General features: G+C 42.2%; 1 long non-coding RNA gene across 1 annotated transcript in view; it reads right to left on the bottom strand.

Moving 5' to 3' along the window:
• Nucleotides 1-6,066, bottom strand: part of LOC115508432 — a 367,104-nt gene extending 361,038 nt beyond the window's left edge. Inside the window, exon 1 of the long non-coding RNA XR_004343269.1 lies at nt 5,834-6,066. This is a non-coding gene — a long non-coding RNA (uncharacterized LOC115508432). The remainder of the gene's footprint in view (nt 1-5,833) is intronic.
• Between the last annotated feature and the right edge of the window lie 13,772 nt (nt 6,067-19,838).

Genomic DNA, 19,838 nt, shown 5'->3' with positions numbered 1-19,838 from the left:
GTTTTGCTTTCAACCATTGAATGTTGGTTTCAATGCAGGTATAGCAAAGTGGCTGGAATCTTGGACTCTGTAGTTAAATCTTGCTTCAAGTCTTGGCTCGACAGTTTACCAGCTCTGTCACCTAAGGAAAGTTATTTACCTTTCCTATGCTTTAGTTTCCTCACATGTAAAATGGGCCAATAATAGTACTGACCTTACATGTTGTTGGTTGAATGCATCCATTAGTAAAAACTAGCAAGGTTTATTTTCTTCTATGAGGACAGTTTGGAAGATTTTTCCATGGCAGGTCATTCAGCATTTGAGGTGTGTTAAAATTGTCTAGGCAGAAAATTAAATATTCTTTAGAAGTCAAGGAGACATGTTTCCTCTCAAGAAAGCAAAATAGACTTCCATAGTGAGTCAACGGGGAGAGAAGACATAGGCTGTGAGCTTATCACCTCTCCCAGTTCTGCTGTCAGTTCTGTATTTGGTGCGGCCCTTTTGGGTGTCTGGTAATGAAAATCTGTTTTAGCAAGGGTAGGCAAAGAGAGAATTTCATTGCATAGAACATCTCTGTCTCATGGAACTCCAGGGCACAAAATCGGAGACTGGAACCAGAGCCTAAAGAGTCATTACAATGTTTTGCTTTCTTCTCTGCCTCCTCCCTGTGCACTATCTCTCTTTGCTGCTCCCTATCTTCATGTCATAATTTGGTGTCTCCATTGTTGTCATGTCATACTTCTAGTCACCCTCAGAAACTGACCTCCTGTCTCTAAGTTCCATTTCCAAATTCTGGGAGAAAGACTCTGTTTGGCATTGTCTGGATGAGATGTCCCTGCATCCCTGATGTTCGTGCTAACCTAGATGCCAGAGACCCACCTCTGAAGGGCAGGGTCGCCACCATCCCCTAAGAAAGGGAGAACTCTAAGCTAGGCATGCACTTCAAAACGATCCCAGTAATTTATTGGTCCTGTTTCAGAACGGCAAGACCTTCCCAAACCCCAAACCACTCCTGCCCCTGTAATTCTTATTCAGGAAGTCTGGAGAGTGATGTGTGATTTGGTATGTTTAAAAAGGTCTCCAGATGATTCTAACAAATTTAAGGGAATTTTTTCTTGGAACACTTACAATATAGTGAAAAGGAAGGAAAATAAGACTTGGAAAAAGAGGTTAAGACTGGATTTTTTAGCCCACAGAAAGTAAGACCAAGAATCTTTAAGAATACAGAAGGCTTAACTGCAGATATACCCAGGCGTTTTCTGTCTCCACAAAGAGCAATGCAAAAGCAGGAGGTTAGATAAAAGAAAGTATTTCTTGGGGTGCCTAGGTGGCTCAATCAGTTATGTGTCCGACTTCAAGTCAGGTCATGATTTCATGGTTTGTGGGTTCAAGCTCCATGTCAGGCTGTGTGGTGACAGCTCAGAACCTGGAGCCTGCTTTGGGTTCTGTATCTCCCTCTTTCTCTGCCCCTACCCTGCTCATGCTCTGCCTCTCTCTCCCTCTCGCTCTCAAAAATAAAATAAATATTAATTTTTTTTTAAAAAAATTATTTCTTAACAGGATTTTTTTCAAAAAATAGAAGAGGTCTGTATCTCTGGGGAATTCTCAAGGTGCCTGAGGATGCATATATAGGTCAGCTGACCTTTTAGAATGCTATTCAGTACAGAGTCTATGATCCCAGGGTTGGGAAAAGAATCAAACCAGGCTCAGAAACAGAAAACCAGCTCTTCCAGATGGGGTTCGAGTTAGCCAGAGAAGGAAAGGAGTGGGGAAAATGGCTCATGCTAATCTCTGACCCTTTGATGGGGCTCTATCAAATTGCATATGCAGTTCCTTTTAAAGGACAGGAGGCATATCTATGTGGGTTCATTCAGTAATCAAAGAAGATGTGAGTGGCCCCAGCCCCATCTCCTCTCATCTCCCAGTCTTGATGCAGGGACCCTTCTTCCAGACAAATGGGGCTAGTGATCAACGTGAGCAGTAGTGGTCACTGTTCGAACGTGGCTTGGCCCTGCTGGGGCTTCAGGGGCTTGCATGAAAAGGAGAAGTCAGCTCTGGAGTCAGGCCTCGACTTATCCAAGCAAGCAGGCAATGACCAGGGCAAAATCTGCCAACTCCCAATCCTCTCCCTCTTCATCATCACAGGCCCAAATGTGCTATGGTTTGAATGATTTTTGAATGATTGTGCCCCCCTCCCTCCTAAATTCATATGTTCAAACCCTAATCCCCAGAGTGATGGTATTAGGAGGCAGGGCTTTTGGGAGGGGATTAGGTCATAAGGGCAGAGTCCTTGGGAATGAGACTAGTGCCCTTATAAAAAAGACCCAAGAGAGTTCCCTTACTTCTTCCTCCACATGAGGCACAGCAAGAAGTCAGCAGTCTGTGACCCAGAGGAGGACTCTTATCAGAATCAACCATGCAGGAACCCTGAACTCAGATTTCCAGCACTTAGAACTGTGAGAAATAGCTTTTTTGTTGTTTAAAGCTACCCAAGGTGTAGTATTATGTTAGAGCAGCCAAAACAGACTAAGACAACCCACCTTCTAGTTATTTCATCTGATGGAACTAGGCTTGGTGTCAGGGCCTATTTTTTAGAGGCTTGATGCTGACCTGTCAACCTTCCCTCTTGCTTTTCCTTCTTCTCCAGGCTGGCAGCTGGTGGGTACACTGACTCAGGCTTATTCTCTAGCCATTTTGCTGCCCCTTCCTCCTCAACTTCTGTTCCTGGTAGCTAGACAACAGTAGATACTGGGATTTAAAGTTGTGAAGGAAAAATAGAACCACAAGGTCCCACCTGGATCCAAAGTCTTTGTCAGAGCTCAACAGTCAAACAGCTATAGATAAAGTGATAGCTTCGAGCATGTTCTTGTTCCTTGGGTAAATAATCCTTTCCAGAACCTCACAGGGGAGGGCAGGGGGAAAGTGACTGGCAAAGCAGGATTCTAGCATTCCTGGATCCCAGGGGCGTATCGCTCCAGGAAAACCCCGGCGGAGTCCAAGTTTGTAGACACTTCTGCCCCAGCACCCTAGCTAAGGCATTTGGGGAACACTGCATGGTTGTTAATTGTACTTTCTTTTCACAGCGTATGAAGACATTTGACATTTGTTTTTCTCATCTTCACCTCTCAAGGGAAAACAGAACTTCAAAGATCTCAAACTTCAAAGAACACAAACAAATTAACCTGATATTTTGGAGCTGTAGCCTATGCTTCCTCCTGCTGAATCACTGTGGATTGATTTCTGAACTTCATAAAGGAGCCTCAGGAGGAAAGGGGAAAGTGATGGTTTCCCCCAGTGCCAGCCCGGATGGCCTTGGGTCCTAGACCACTGAGTGCTTCAATGCAGCCACGATGCTGTGGGCCACACACTGCCCGGCTCACCACTGATGCCTCCAAACATTCCCCCAGAACCAAGACAGAAGCTTCCCCCAAGGGTCCCGAAACTCGAATCCCTTGAAATGTTTCTCAGGAAATCTTTCTAAGTTGCAACAAGTTTGGGAAGTGTTCTGTATTATGTTCGCCCTTCACCCTTGTATATTGAGGAGACCGTTTAGCAAATTAAAAGCATTGAGAATTCCTACAATAAGACAATCTTTTTGGCTTTGTTAGCTCAGAGAATCTTACTTTATCTTACTACAGAGCTCTTTTCATTATTTTTAACATAATTCATGTTAAGATTCTGTGAAGCCAGCAATCTACCAAACACAGCTTAAAAACACTGACTCGGGGCGCCTGGGTGGCGCAGTCGGTTAAGCGTCCGACTTCAGCCAGGTCACGATCTCGCGGTCCGTGAGTTCGAGCCCCGCGTCAGGCTCTGGGCTCATGGCTCAGAGCCTGGAGCCTGTTTCCGATTCTGTGTCTTCCTCTCTCTCTCTGCCCCTCCCCCGTTCATGCTCTGTCTCTCTCTGTCCCAAAAATAAATAAACATTGAAAAAAAAAAATTAAAAAAAACAAACAAACAAACAAAAAAAAAAACACTGACTCATACCAGTGTCTTTAGTTCAGATGAGAAGCATCCATGTTGCATGGATTTTCTGCCTCCTTCCCCCTTAATTTCACATCTGTTGGTCTTGCTATAATACCTGTAGTATAGATTTTTACTGTTTTTTAAAGTGTTCTTTACTACCAGTTTTTCATGCCAAATTCGCCTTGCTATTAAGGGGTTGATGGTATTTCAGGCCATCTGGACCAGGTTCAGCTCTAGAGTTGGGGCATTTAAACAAAGCACCAAGAATCTCTTCGTAAAGACATCCAGATCTAAAAAGTCTCTTTGAAGCCCATTTAGAACTACTTGCTGCCTTATTTCACTACTTAGTTAAAATACTAAGAAAATATATGTATTTTCTTAGTCTGAAGAAAATATATGTAATTTTCATTGTCAGTATCAAGAAATAACAGGAATTATAATTTCCATGAAAGGAACAGTCTTCCATGGAAAAAGCGTTAATACTCTTAAAAGTCTAAATCCTTTACAGGATGTGGCATATCCTATAATCTGTCTGTTGGGTATGAATGCTTTCTTTTAGATTCTGTTGTATTTATAATTCTGTTCACAGCTCCAGACATTCCTGTTTTGAATGTGTCTCCTGGAATTGAAATTTGGGGCCATTTATTGATGAGGCAGAGGAGGGTGAGAGGTAATCATTCCTGACTAGTGATCGATAGGGTAATCCTCCAACCTATCACAGACTCCCTAAAAATGGAGGGTGGCAAGGGTGATTTTTCTCAGCTTCAGTTCAATACAACTATTACAGATATGTGGGCACTAAATTAGAGACGAATGTATGCCGTGAGGTATACATCATGTTTGGTTCCTTGTAGTGTAAGTACTACAGAGCAGATAGACAAGTGGCCGCACATCACTCACTGCCACAATGTTGGCAAGATAAGTTGATGACTATGTGGTGGTCAGGGTTGGGGGGGGGGCATCATATCTGAAAATGGTGGGTATATGGAGGGGGGACTAGAAATCAGTATTTATGGCAGAGTTTGTCCCCAAAGTACAACTCTGACAAAGAGTTTCAAAATTGCCCATTTATTGTTTCTGTCAGCCTTTTTAGGTCCGCTGAAAGGAAGCCTGCTGATCCTGACAAGATCAAAATGACCCTTGAAACCATTTGATAATGGGCTGAACTCACAGTGCTTCATCCTCTCTACACGGTGCCTTTCTGGCGGAATGTAAGCGGCAGGAAGAAAAAGCGGCTGTGCACAAAGTCCAACCAGAAGCGGAAGTGCGTGGCTTCCCAAGTATGAACCTCTCTTTGGCGAGAAGCTCTCCATGTCCTGCACACCATTTCAAGGAGCACTGTCTTCTTTACTTAACCCCCACTACCACTATCACCAAGGAACGCCTGGAGCTTTTTCTCTCAGCATGAAACATTTTGCCAGAGGAAGGGCATGACGCAGCGAGCCTGATGCAGCGAGCACACTGTGAAGGTTGCCTGCAAACTTCCCGTGGGTTTTGCACAAGAACTGGGCTGGGCAGGTGCCGAGGACTCCTACCACAGGGTGGAGGAGAGCAGCTCTTCTGTTATGGACAAAGCTGAACCACCTTGACGCCCAGCCCAATCTAGAGTTTCGGTCAAAGGATCCACAACTGAATACTGCCCCCCCCCTTAAAATAACTGAAAGATCTTCAAATCTCAAGAAGACACTGAAAAGAGATTACTCTCACCTCGCACAGGAAAACTTCCACCAATATCTCCCTGAGGCAGAACCAGCTAATTTGTCGTGCCCAGTGTAAAGTGAAAATGTGGGATCCCTTGTGCAAAAACTATCAAGAGTTTTCAGAGGCTGACAGGAGAGCGTAAACAGAGCTTGGGGCCCTTCTGAGCCCAGGGCCTTGCGTGACTCACCCTTGCAGGCCCAGGAAGCCAGTGCTGCCCTCCAGGCTTTCTTCACTCCCTCCTCTTCTCTCTCTCATTCTGTCTCTCCCCTCCTGCCTAACACAAGGGGGCTATGCCCCAGTCTTTTCCTCTCCTTCTTCAAGGTCAGGGTTTCCTCCATGCTCCTTCCCAAACCAGGTGTGCAGAACCCTCCCTGGGCTCTCTCGAGGCTGGCTCTGGCTGTGCTCCTTACCATGCAACCCCTCGTAGCTTCTTCCTTCCTTCCTTCTCCTGTTTACCATGCCCAGCTTGCTGCTGTGAAGGATGATACGGATAAAGCTAACCACATACAGTCTTCCTTACAGGCAGAGGCTTGGGGCAGAGATCTAAAACACTTAACTTTTAGCATTTTTATTAGTATTTTATTCTTTAGTATTTGGTACTTATTGATACAAATTGCTTGTTAACAGGTGTTGGAAGCTGTTCGTCATCCATAAAATGTAAATGTCATTGACCTCTAGGAATTTCTAATCTAAAATAGGCCACAATGATGGTGATGACAGAGAGCAACTCTTGAGCCCCTGCTGTGTGCCAGAAAAATACACTGAATCTTTGATACACATGAGTTCCTCCAGTCCTCACCACCATGTGAAGTACATATGATGATTATTTCCACGTGAAGATGAGGAACTGGAGCTGAGGGAGCTGTCAGCTTGCCTGTGTTCACAACCCACCACCGGGCTCTCTAGCTGGGCTCCTTGATGTTATCAGATAAGCTCTGCAGACGGAGGAGAACAATCAGCTTTCCTCCCTGAGCTGCCTCTCTGCTGGGCCTACACTCAGGTCCTTAATATTGGCTGAATAAATGAGTGCGTCAGTTATCAGGCAAAGGAAGGAGCTGAGAAGGAAAACAAGGAAAACGGAAACGAACTGGCCACATCTGGTCAGTGAAAGAGCTCAGGCATCTGTGAATTCCAGTGCTGCCTTCACCCCACTGTTTACAGTGGGTCACGTAGCAATTGCCGATATCCGCTTAGCTTTGCACAGAGCATTGGCCCAGTTCATTTTTATACATGGTACCAACTGTTGCTCAACATATGTTCTTTTAAATGAATTAATTTGAAAGGAATGGAGTTGAATTAAGTCAGAACATTTTTGTAGGAATCTGGCTTTACGCCGAAAGAGCTTTAAATGTAAATTAAACGGACTCACTCACTCTTCGTAAGGGCACAAAGTAACTGTGGACAAAGCCCGAACAGCCAGGCATACCTGAGCCTCAGTCTCAGGGAGACGCCGGAGGTTCCAGGCCTCCACTTGCCCAGCTTGCAGATTGCTCATTTGCTCATGTGATGAAGGAATTAAATAAAGTCCTTAAATGCTGCCACACTTCCATGAATGGAGAGTAAATAATGTTGCTTTAAGCTACGGTAACTGCTGCCTGGGGATTCTGCCTCATCTTTATGGATGCCTTGTCACAATTTCTAGAATTATAGAAGCCATCTCATGACTCCATAGATCGAAAAGAAACAATGCACGAAGTTTTTCTTCCCTCTCTGATCTCAGCACACAAAATGATTTTTCACGGCTCTGAATCAGAACAGATGAATTTAAATACCTTTGCTTGCACAAAGTTCTGAGTGGGGCTTAGGAGAGAATCTCACCGGTGTGGCAGGTCTCAGGTCCTGAAGAAAAACACAGAGGCTGGGAGAGATGTCCCTCACATGGAGGCTGAGATGTTATGGCAGCACGTGCTGCCTCACCTCTTGCCCTGAACCACCTAAGGAGAGGAGAAAGGGAGGTGATGTTACTCGCAATACCTGGTGGTTGGAAACGTCTCTTCTCCCCTCTTTCCCCCCCTCCAGACCCTGTCCTCTGACACACTATCCCACCCATTATTCCCAGCAAGAATTAACAAAGCTACAGCCCAGCCAGGTTCTAATACAATCCTGAGAGATGGGGGAGCATCACTTGTTTTGATCACTCCTACCCGCCCCCCTCCCCCACACAAAGACACACCGTGCAGTTACAGAGAGCAAAGCACAGCCCAGTGAGGTGACTCTTGCGCTCTTACTCAAGCAATAGCAAAGCTGGGGCTCTTATCCTGAATATTTAAGTCTCTATTTCAGTAAGTTTTTTGTTTTTTCAAAGAAAAAAACTTGACCCTCAGACCCAAGTTCCCAAAATCCCACACGAGTAAACTCAGCAAAAATAATAGGAATCTGCATCACCATTGTCCACGTGTGAGGAGAGCTTACTACGTGTGAGGAGAAATAACATGCTGGAGGTCACGGCAGTAATACAGGTCACATGAGTAGTGTGTGCTGGAGAAGGGAACCAAGCTGAGCTCTGTCTGACCCCAAGGCTATGAGTGTAACAACTCAGGTACAATGTCTTTCTAGAGAGACATTAATCTTTCACAGGACAGCCACTGAGTGACTGTATATGAAACTCTGGTCTTGAAGGAGAGAGGAGGACAATCATTTACAAAGAAAAGAGAAACTGATCAGCTGTTCAGTCCATCCATTGGGCTCTGCTCACTTCCCAGCTTCCTTGGGGGTAGGGGGGAGATTCAGGCACTTGTTGCTCTTCCCTCCTTAAACGAGGCCAACACACACACACACACACACACACACACACACACACGAACCCCTAAGAGCATTTCATAATTTTTTTAACCTCTGCTGAGTCCAAAGGATGCTAAGTTTTGGATAGTGTTCCAGCCCTGTAATGTGCCCCCATACATTTTGCAGCTGAATCTCTCTCACTAGAGATTCATAGAACTTCCCCACAAAACCAGGACTTTAGCTGCAGACCCTCTCCTTCACAGCCGTTTCCCACTTCAAGACCTCCCTCTTTCCTTTCATCTCCTTCTCCTCCACCCTGACACCACCTCTTTGTGACTCAGTAGTCACTATCTTTCCTACCAGTTCTGCTCCTAGGAAGCAAGGAGCTTCAAACCGTGAGGACAAAAGTAGGGATAGTAGGTGGAAAAGACACCACCGTAGTGGCTGGGCTCTGGGTGGATTATTTCATTATTTTATTATAATGTTTATTCATTTTTGACAGACAGAGACAGACTGTGAGCGGGGGAGGGCAGAGAGATAGGGAGACACAGAATCTGAAGCAGACTTCAGGCTTCTGAGCTGTCAGCACAGAGTCTGACGTGGGGCTCAAACCCACAAACCCTGAGATCATGACCTGAGCTGAAGTCAGATGCTTAACCCACTGAGCCTCCCACGCGCCACATGGGTGGATTTTAAAGAAACAATTTGACATCTTGCCTTGTAAAGGTTAACTTCCTGGTAGACTACCTTGTATACCTCATCATCTCCATCCTTTTTTGAAGTTGCATTACAAACATTCTCCTTCATTGCTTTAACCATGAGAAGTACCAGAAATTTCCAGAAAGAAGGAGAGAGAAGAAAAAAGTAATCCCATCCAGGCATACTGTGTATATTATACTAACTGATGTGGACATTTATTATTTTGTGGCAACACAACGTTACTTTTTTTCCTTTAGTAACAGCACCCTGATTTTTCTTTTATAGCTTAGGAAAGACATCAAGGGCTCCTGACATCACTTGAATCATGTTATGCCTGAAGCCATATCTACCCAGGGAATAATCACTTGTAAGAGCAATAAAATCCATTTCAGTTTTAGCTGGCTTGGGTTTGGAAAAAAGAACCACCAATGAAATGTTTCTCCCTTGAAATTGTAACTCTGGCCAGATCATTCTGGCCAAGACCCTATGAACACTTGCGGGTCATCAACTGTGACATAATAGCCCTGGGCAGCAAACCAAGGTTGTCTTTTCTGGTGGTTGCTACTGTGGGACCAACAGCGCCTGATCAGGGCAGGAGGGTCCCTGAGCCAGAAGGAGGGCTCTTCTCTTGCTGTAAGCCATGAGCATCCACAGGATGGCTACTGGCCATTGGGGCCAAGAGTGCATTCTTATCAGGCCCAAGGTGGGGGCCCCTACACTGTCTTGCAGCTGCCAAAAGCTGAGCCTAAGGAAGAAGGAACACAAAGAAAAGCCTGCCATACTTGGCTTCACAGCACTCTCAGAATACATCTCATTGTTGAGAGCAACAGAGGGGTGCCCGGAGCACTTGTCAGAACAAAACCTCCTAATTTAAGGCAGAAGGGCCACTGTGCTTGTGCATTCTCTTTCTCTCCCCTGCCCTCTCTCTGTCAAGCCTCTCCACCCTCTGAAAAGGCCAGATCCACCCCTAAGGGGATGGTCCCTAGGGTAAACAGCCAGGTGTCTGGGTAGTTCTTTATTTAGCCACAATCCAAGCTTTCTTTTCCTTTACCTCAAGGCCTGGTTACCAGGAGTAACCAATGTAAATGTGCCCCACTGAAGCAAGCCCCAGGGGGCCTATCGCTTTGAGGGCTCAGCTTGAATCCAAACTGAGCTTGGAGACATGATCCAACTTGTTCTGCAGATAATTAAGTGCTCCTGAACTCTTCTTAAAAAAAAAGTCCAACAGCATCCCAAAGAAAAAATCATGGGAAGGTTAGGAGATTATATAAGACTCTCTGGATGGATTTTTCTGTCTTAGGGAGAGAATAGAAAATCTTTATTTGTTCAAACAACCTACTTTGTATATTTGACCTGGTGACCAGAAGAGGTTAGTGACATTTTGGGGGGAAGGGAAATGGAAGTTAAGGGGAAACAAACTTTTTTTGAATAGCAGTGGAAGCCTAGAGGAGACCTTTTTCAGTCTAGGCCTTAGGAAGATTACAGCTGGCATGGATCCAGATTATAATGAAAAACAGGGACAGCAAGGAGAGATTATACTATATAAGTACTGACATATACTCCCTCTTTTGTTTGGCCAGCCTCTTTCCCTCCTTCAGACATCAGGGAAGCCATCTTCTCTAAGGGAGGCTTTCTCTGGCCTTCCAGAAGGGTCCAGCTCTCCTGATCACTTCCACATGCCTCCTCAGAATAATCTTGTTAGTTCCTGTCACATTACAATTTAACATGCATTTGTGCAAATATTTAATTAGTGCCTCTATTTCCCTGACTAGATATGATCTCTCTGAGGGCAGGAAACATGTCTATTTCTATTGGCTTATTAAGATCCCTATGTCTAACACAGCAGCTGGGGTACAGTAGGTATTCAATAAATGTCTGTTGGTTCAATGAGTGTTTCAATTGAATAATTATTCAATGAATGAATAATTATAAAACAAATGGGTGGATAACACTGTACTTCGTTCCTGAACACGTGCTGGCCAGTAATTGTAATATGTCTTCAAGGAAAAGATTAGCCGTCTGGGGGTCTTACCTGTAAACTATCACCTGTTCCCGCTGTGATGTGAACAAGTGATTTGGCCTATGTCATGGTTTATCCAAGGTGATCAAATGATAATGAAAAGCTCTGTACTCAATTTGAGCATCAATGAGGTTAATAATTTCAGTGGATATAAACAGATCAAATTTGTTTAAAGCCATGAGATCATAATGATTTTTTTAAAAGAAAGAAAAAACTCTAATAGATCATCATTAGAGGATAATGGTGAGTTACTCCATTATTTTGAAAACTGGCAAATAAAGAGAAAGATTTGAATATTGATCTTGCCTTTCCTTTGTGATCTGTACCACTGATAAACCACAAATGAGAGGAAGTAAGAACTATTCCAGAAAATACATATTATAAAATAATGTTTAAATATAACTATTTTGAAACTCTTGATCAATTCGTTGTTTGCAGAAATTCATTTTTTCCAAAAGTCATAACACTATTCAGATCCCAGTGCCATAACATCAGATAGGAGTCTGTTTTCCCTCTCCCTGAAATTGGAGGATGTTTTTCTCTTGCCATTTTTGCCATTTTCCCCCAGTATCCCCTGCCCAAACTGAAGGAAACCTGAAATTCAGAACTGGGTACAAGACACAAAGAGAGCCCCAAAAGAAGCTCTCTAGCTTGGGCATGAGGAGTGGGAAAGGGGATCCCTCAGGGTTAGAGAGGGGACCAAAATCTCCAGTTTCCCTTTTTTTTCCCTTCTTCTCTCTCTTTTCTCCCATCTTCTTACATACAGGCTATAGTGATATCCAGGCACCTAAAACTCTGAAGAAGGGGATGTTTCTTGTCTGACCAAAAGACCTGTGATCTTTAAGACCATATGGAGCAACCCTGGTTACTGGTGTGAGTGTGTGTGTGTGTGTGTGTGTGTGTGTAACTTTTTTCACTCTCTCTTTCTGCTACATGGCCCTGAACAAGGATGGATTCATAGGAAATATGCAGCAGAGTAGGATAAGCAAAGCCCCGGTTTTCTGAGTGGAAGGTAGAAAAAAGGAACCATGGGGAACCAAAGGTACTAGGAGACCACAGAGAAAAGAAGCTTGGGAAAATGAACTCATGAAATTCTTTATGACTTCTGGACTTATCCCAAGTGGCTCATGCATAGATCTGACCCTAAACAACATACCTTAGTCAACCACCTAGGTCTTGGCTGGGCAGCTGGAACTGCTGTTCAGTGATCTTAATAGCAATATAAAGTTTTGAAAATGGACTTGGCATTGAAACCACAATCTCCAGAACGCTGATTGGAACAAGTGATCTGAACCTAAGCAGTTTAAATGCCTACTAGAATAAAACTTCCAAACATTCTTGATAGCATTTAAACAGGACCCAGAGTCTCATAACATTAGATTCAAAATGTCCAGGATACAATATAATGTTACTCACCATATGAAGAACTAGAAAAATCTCAACAGAGATTCCTAAAATAGACCAACATAAATATGGCCAGTTGATTTATGCATATGAAGCTGCACAGGCAATTCAATGGCAAAAGGGTAGTCTTTTCAACAAACAGTGTTGGAACAATTGGACATCTATATGTCAGATGGATAGATGATTGAGAGAGAGAAAGAGAGACAGAGAGAGCAAGAGTTCCCAATCTGAACCTCACACATTAAGTAAATTGGATTTAAGTAAAATGGATCTTAGGTCTAAATGTAAAATATAAAACATTTTTTTATTTTTTATAATTTGTTTAATGTTTATTTTTGAGAGAGAGAGACAGAGCACAAGCAGGGGAAGGGCAGATAGAGGGAGACACAGAATCAGAAGCAGGCTCCAGGCTCTGAATTGTCAGCAGAGAGCTAGACGTGGGGCTCGAAACCACAGACTGTGAGATCATGACCTGAGCTGAAATCAGATGCTTAACCGACTGAGCCACCCAGGCACCACAAGTATGAGATATTTTTAAAAAGCAGAGGAGAAAGGGGCTCCCAGGTGGCTCAGCTGGTTAAGTGTCTGACATTGGCTCAGGTTATGATCTCACAGTTTGTGAGTTTGAACCCACATCAGGCTCTGTGCTGACAGCTAAGAGCCTAGAGCTTTCTTCAGATTCTGTGTCTCCCTCTCTCCGTCCCTCCCCTGCTCCCTCTCTCTCTCTCTCTCTCAAAAATAAACAAATATTTTTTAAAATGTTTTTAAAAAGCAGAGGAGAAAATATTTCTGTGCTGGATTTATGCAAACAGTGCACAGACATGACAATAAAAGCACAATATAAAAAGAACTCAGAAAACTCAACAGTAAGAAAATAACCCATTTAAAAATTTTTAAAAAATACTTAAATAGACACTTCATCAAAGAGGATATGCCAAAGAAAACATTAGCCATTAGGTCAATGTAAATTAAAACCACAATCAGATACTAGTACACATGTAACAGAATGACTAAAATAAAAATTCAATAATTTCAAGTGTTGGTAATCATGTGAAGCAACTAGAACTCTCATACATTGCTGGTGGGAATGTAAAATGGCACAGACACTCTAGAAACCAGTTTGACAGTTTTTTATAAAATTATATATTCAATTACCATGTGACCCACTCCTACATTTTTACCCTAGAGAAATGAAAATTTATGTTTACTCAAACAATTGTACATAGATGTGTATATTGGCTCTATTTATAATCGCCAAAAGCTGGAAACAACTCAAACCTCCTTCAGCAGGCAAATGTATAAACAAACTGTGGTACATCCATACAACAGAATACAACTTAGCAATAAAAGGAATGAACTGTTGATACTTACAAGACCTTGAATGAATCTCAAAAGCATTGTAATAAATGAAAGCATTTAGTGTCAAAATATTACACACCATATAAATCCATTTATGTGGCACTCTCAAAAAGACAAAACTATAGTGACAGAGAAAAAATCAGGGGTTGAAAGGAATTGGAGGGGGCCATACAATTATGAGGGGGTAGCAAGAGGGAGATTTGGGAGTGATGCAACTGTTTGGGATTTTGATTATGGGTGTAGTTACAAAAATCTATACATGTGTTATAATTCATAGATCTGTGTATCAAAAATGATAATTTACTGTATGTTAATTTAAAAGATTAAAAACACATCAACCCTCCAGATCATTCCCTTTCTCACTAGCAGGCCCCTAAGTTAATATCTTAGAAATACTTAATGTTTCTCAAAGAGGTTAGTATAAACAAAAAATCTTATTACTATCCTAACTTCAGAATATATGCCAGTATTTTCTGATGATCTTTCCTACATTTTATTTATGAAGATGTTATTTCTTTAAATTTGTCTTACCAAGGAGAACCACAAATTTAGAGAGATGCTCTTCTCTATCCCCAATGCTCACAAAATAAATGCCAGTCCACTCAAACTTACTCTTCAGAGATACCATCCATGTTTTAATGAAAACATGATGAAGGCAAGCCTTAAAACCACAGGGAAATGCTCTGTTTGAGATCAGCAAAATGTCTCAGCTTATTATTTCTTCACTGGCTGAGACAGATTCTGCCCAGAATGCAAAAGGATAGCAATTGGAAGCAGAGATTTATACAGAAGGCTAATACTATACTATAGTTATTCTAGAGCAAGAGACTTTGCACCTTAGAGCTAGGAGAGAAAAGACACTACTACCATTGAGAACAATATTATACATAGAAAACCCAATAGCTCCACCAAAAGTCTGCTAGAACTGATACATGAATTCAGCAAAGTCGCAGGATACAAAATTAATGTATAGAAATCAGTTGCATTCTTATACACTAATAATGAAGCAAAAGAAAGACAAATAAAGAAACTGATCCCATTCACAATTGCACCAAGAAGCATAAAATACCTAGGAATAAACCTAACCAAAGATGTAAAAGATCTGTATGCAGAAAACTATAGAAAGCTTATGAAGGAAATGGAAGAAGATACAAAGAAATGGAAAAACATTCCATGTTCATGGATTGGAAGAATAAATATTGTTAAAATGTCAATACTACCCAAAGCAATCTACATATTCAATGCAATCCCAATCAAAATTGCACCAGCATTCTTCTCAAAGCTAGAACAAGCAATCTTAAAATTTGTATGGAACCACAAAAGACCCCAAATAGCCAAGTAATATTGAAGAAGAAGACCAAAGCGGGAGGCATCACAATTCCAGACTTTAACCTCTCCTACAAAGCTGTAATCATCAAGACAGCATGGTATTGGCACAAAAACAGACACACAGACCAATGGAATAGAATAGAGACTCCAGAATTGGACCCAAAACGTATGGCCAACTAATCTTTGACAAAGCAGGAAAGAATATCCAATGGAAAAAAAAGACAGTCTCTTTAACAAATGGTGCTAAGAGAAGTGGACATCAACATGCAGAAGAATGAAACTAGAACAGTTTCTTACACCACTCACAAAAATAAACTCACAATGGATGAAGGACGTGAATGTGAGACAGGAAACCATCAAACCCTGGAGGAGAAAGCAGGAAAAATCCTCTTTGACCTCAGCATCAGCAAGTTCTTAGCTGACACATCTCCAAAGGCAAGGGAATTAAAAGCAAAATGAACTATTGAGACCTTATCAAGATAAAAATCTTCTGCACTGCAAAGGAAACAATCAACAAAATGAAAAGGCAACCGATAGAATGGGAAAAGATATTTTCAACGACATATCAGACAAAGGGCTAGTATCCAAAATCTGAAAAACAAATAATCCAGTGAAGAAATGGGCAGAAGACATGAATAGACACTTCTCTAAAGAAGACATCCAGATGGCCAACAGGCACATGAAAAGATGCTTAGCGTCACTCCTCATCAGGAAAATACAAATCAAAACCACACTGAGATATCACCTCACGCCAGTCAGAGTGGCTAAAATGAACAAATCAGGAAACTATAGATGCTGGCGAGGATGTGGAGAAATGGGAACCCTCTTGCACTGTTGGTAGGAATGCAAACTGGTACAGCCACTCTGGAAAACAGTGTGGAGGTTCCTCAAAAAATTAAAAATAGATCTACCCTATGACCGAGCAATAGCACTGCTAGGAATTTACCCAAGGGATACAGGAGTACTGATGCATAGGGGCACTTGTACCCCAATGTGTATAGCAGCACTTTCAACAATAGCCAAATTGTGGAAAGAGCCTAAATGCCCATCAACTGAAGAATGGATAAAGAAGTTGTGGTTTATATATACAATGGACTACTACTTGGCAATGAGAAAGAATAAAATATGGCCTTTTGTAGCAATGTGGATGGATGGGACTGGAGAGTGTTATGCTAAGTGAAATAAGTCATACAGAGAAAGACAGATACCATATGTTTTCACTCTTATGTGGATCCTGAGAAACTTAACAGAAGACCATGGGGAGAGGAGGGTGAAAAAAAATTTACAGAGAGGGAAGGAGGCAAACCATAAGAGACTCCTAAAAACTGAGAATAAACTGAGGGTTGATGGGGGGTGGGAGGGAGGGGGAGGGGGGAGATGGGCATTGAGGAGGGCACCTTTTGGGATGAGCACTGGGTGTTGTATGAAAACCAATTTGACAATAAATTTAATATTAAAAAAAAAAGAAACAGGGTTTGGGAACTCTTTGGAAACTTTATTTATTTATTTATTTGTTTGTTTATTTATTTACTTATGTATTTATTTTTGTATTTTAAAGAGAGGGAGTACACAAGCAGGGGAGAGGGCAGAAGGTGGGAGGAAGGGAGGAGAGGACAGAGAGAGAGAAAGAGAGAGAGAATCTTAAGCAGGCTCCATGTTTAGCATGAAGCCCAACACGGGGCTCGATTTTACAACCCTAGAATCATGATCTGAGCTGAAATCAAGAGTCAGATGCTCAACTGACTGAGCTACCCCTGTTCCCTACCTTCAGAAATGTAAATGACACGTACAACTGTGATAGTTTTAATGTGTGTTCCCAAATTCTTTGATACTCCTCCCTTGAAGAGGTGGCGTCTAATTCTCCTCCCCTTGAATGTGAGCTGGACTTGTCACTCATTTCCAGCAAATAAAGAGAAAGTGACAGTTCTGTGACTTTGGAGATATTATAAAGCCACTATGGTTTCCTTTTGTTCTCTTTCCTCCTCCCTCTTGCTCTCTCCAGATCACTACCTCTGGGGAAAACCAGCTGCCATGTCCTAAAGGACATTGTGGAGAGGCTTATATAGAAAGGCTTTGGCCTCCAACCAAGAGCCAAGTGACTGAACCACCTTGAAAATGGATCTTTGAGTCCTGGTCAAGTGTTCAGATTGCCACAACCCTACTGACACTAACCACCACCTCATGAGAAACCCCAAGCCAGTACCTAGCCAAGCCACTCTTGAATTCCTGACCCTCAGAAGGTGGGAAACAATAAATGTGGGTTGCTTCAAGCCACTACATTTGGGGACAACTTGTTATCCAGCAATAGATAACTAATACAGCAACTATGCTAATGTTAAACTGCTCTTTTGTTTAGAAAGAAGAGAAAAGGAAAGGAGGCAGAAACTGAGATCAGGATTCAGCTCAATATTTTTACAAAGCCAAATAACACTCAGGTTATCTGGATTTCTTGTACAAAGATACAGGGCATTTCCTAGAAATGAATTTTTAAATGAATCCTCTTCCTACACAGGCACCCTCAGGGTGATGCCCTACATGGTAGTTGGGGAAGGTACACCAAATATCACACCTACTTCCCACCAGGGATTCCCAAAGTGCTACTTTAATAAACAGTCTTTGAGATAGGCTATGTAATAGAAAATGCCTCAGAATAAAGCCTAGAAAAGGGATGTGTACAAGATAGCCACTCAATAAATGCATTTTGGTGTTAGTGATGGGCTTCTACTTTTATTCTTTTAATTACAGACATTGAGCTCATACCCAAGTCAAAAAGACCAAACCAAAACAAAAACCTAGAACCAAGGTGAAAATTATGCCCCTATTTCTCTGCATTCATACACAGGGACTTTCTTTTCAAATACAAACCTGGGGTTTAGCATATGCCATGAGACCGCTGCATGAAAAGTTACTCTAAGAAAAACATAAGTGGTGAATGTTTGTGTCTTCTAACACTGAAGACAGAAAATCTCCCCAGCAACTCACAAGTCAGCGAACATTTGACAGAAAAATATGCCTTGGCAGCATTGCTTGTTGCATTCTTTAAAAAGAAAATTGAAAACATAGGATCACAAGGGTCAGATGGTTATTATTGGAAGCTGGCTCTTATAAAATGTAATACATAGCATTCCCCCATCTAAATTTCATTGCTTTGTCCAAGTCACCCAATGCAGCCCAGGATAAGGTGTTTTTCTGATGTAGATAACTACCCAGGTTTCCAAAGGCACATCCATTTAAAAGTGGGGACCTGAAGAACACCAACAGTGACAGAAAAATGATATTTTCTGTAACCTCAGTATCACAGAAAATAGTTCCACACAAAAAAATGGTTTACAAAAAAAGGAAAACCTTATTATTAAGCACATATAGTACTATTCAGCAAAATCTGCTGCTGATGGCAATGGCCCAGACCCAGGCTTTTAGAGAGCCACACTCTACATTAGGGTTTTAAGAAATTCTGAACATTTTATAGATCAAAGCATCCTTATGACATTTTCTTGTGGATGGATTTATATGTCATTAAGAGGAAAGAAACACACGTAAACGTTGCAAAAGTGCTGTATCGTCAGAGCTGTAATGGACTCAGTGACTAGGAAGTGTAGTGGCAGGACAGTTCAAGGAGTGTCCACTACGTACTAGAGGGCTTTGTGAGTGCTGCCTACTCAGGCCTCATGACCTTTAAGATCCCTATTAGGCTCACAGCACATAGATGAGAACACTGAAGTTCTGAGGGGATGAGCCATTATTTATTCAGTATCCAAGAGCCGGGAAATCTGCACCCAGAGCCACGTGACCCCAAAGCCTAAATCTTCCCTAAATACCCTCCATCCCATACCAGAAAGTACAGAAAGGAGCATTCACGATTTGTGCACTATTATTGTCAACATGGCCCCTAAAAGACCCCTGCTGAAATGTATCAGAGGAGGACATTGGAGGAAGATTTTTTTTTTACTTTACACTTTTGTTTCTGGCTTATTCACCAGATTCCTGAGTGACATATTTAAGGTGCAGTTGACACCCCCGCAGTGTGATTGACGATTACTTGCCATTCCCTACTTTAGGACTCTTAACTCAGCCAGGCGAATAGACTATAATACAGTGACACTTAAAATGGAGCTTGAGTTCAGCGTGTGCTTCAGAGACATAACCCACAATGGTGCACAGGATTGGAAACCTTCCCCTCTACCAGCAGTCTGTCTACAATGTTATTTTTCATCTCTTTACATGGCAGCAAAAGAAACACCTAATGGAAGTAACCTGAGGTAGCAGTAGGTGAGAGATAAAACTGTGTTAAAGGAGAGACTGCCAGCCTTAGAAATAAGACTTTTTAATTGGTTCATCTCCTGATACCCCAGGCCAATATTTTGAGCAAGCAATGAAGACAGGTCACCACCTACGTAGGTTATTCCATCCAATCTCCCTCCCCATGATGGAAAACTCCAAACAAGTAAAGACACCTACACAAACAGCTCATATCTTTATTTAGAAACTTCCATTCCACTGGTAGGAGAAAGTTCCTAATCAAGACAGCCAGTGGTTCAGTGGAGATGAAGCTGTCAAATGGAAAGAGAAATCACACAATTAAGAGAGACAGGTCCCAGTTCCTTGGGCTTCCAGTCCTGTGGTGGGTGGGAGGGTTTCTCCCCCCCAGTATACCTACCTC

This window comes from Lynx canadensis, chromosome A2, assembly GCF_007474595.2.
Source record: "Lynx canadensis isolate LIC74 chromosome A2, mLynCan4.pri.v2, whole genome shotgun sequence".
Taxonomy (NCBI): domain Eukaryota; kingdom Metazoa; phylum Chordata; class Mammalia; order Carnivora; family Felidae; genus Lynx; species Lynx canadensis.
Note: the sequence above shows the minus strand (reverse complement) of the source record. Positions and strands in the feature narration are given on the sequence as shown.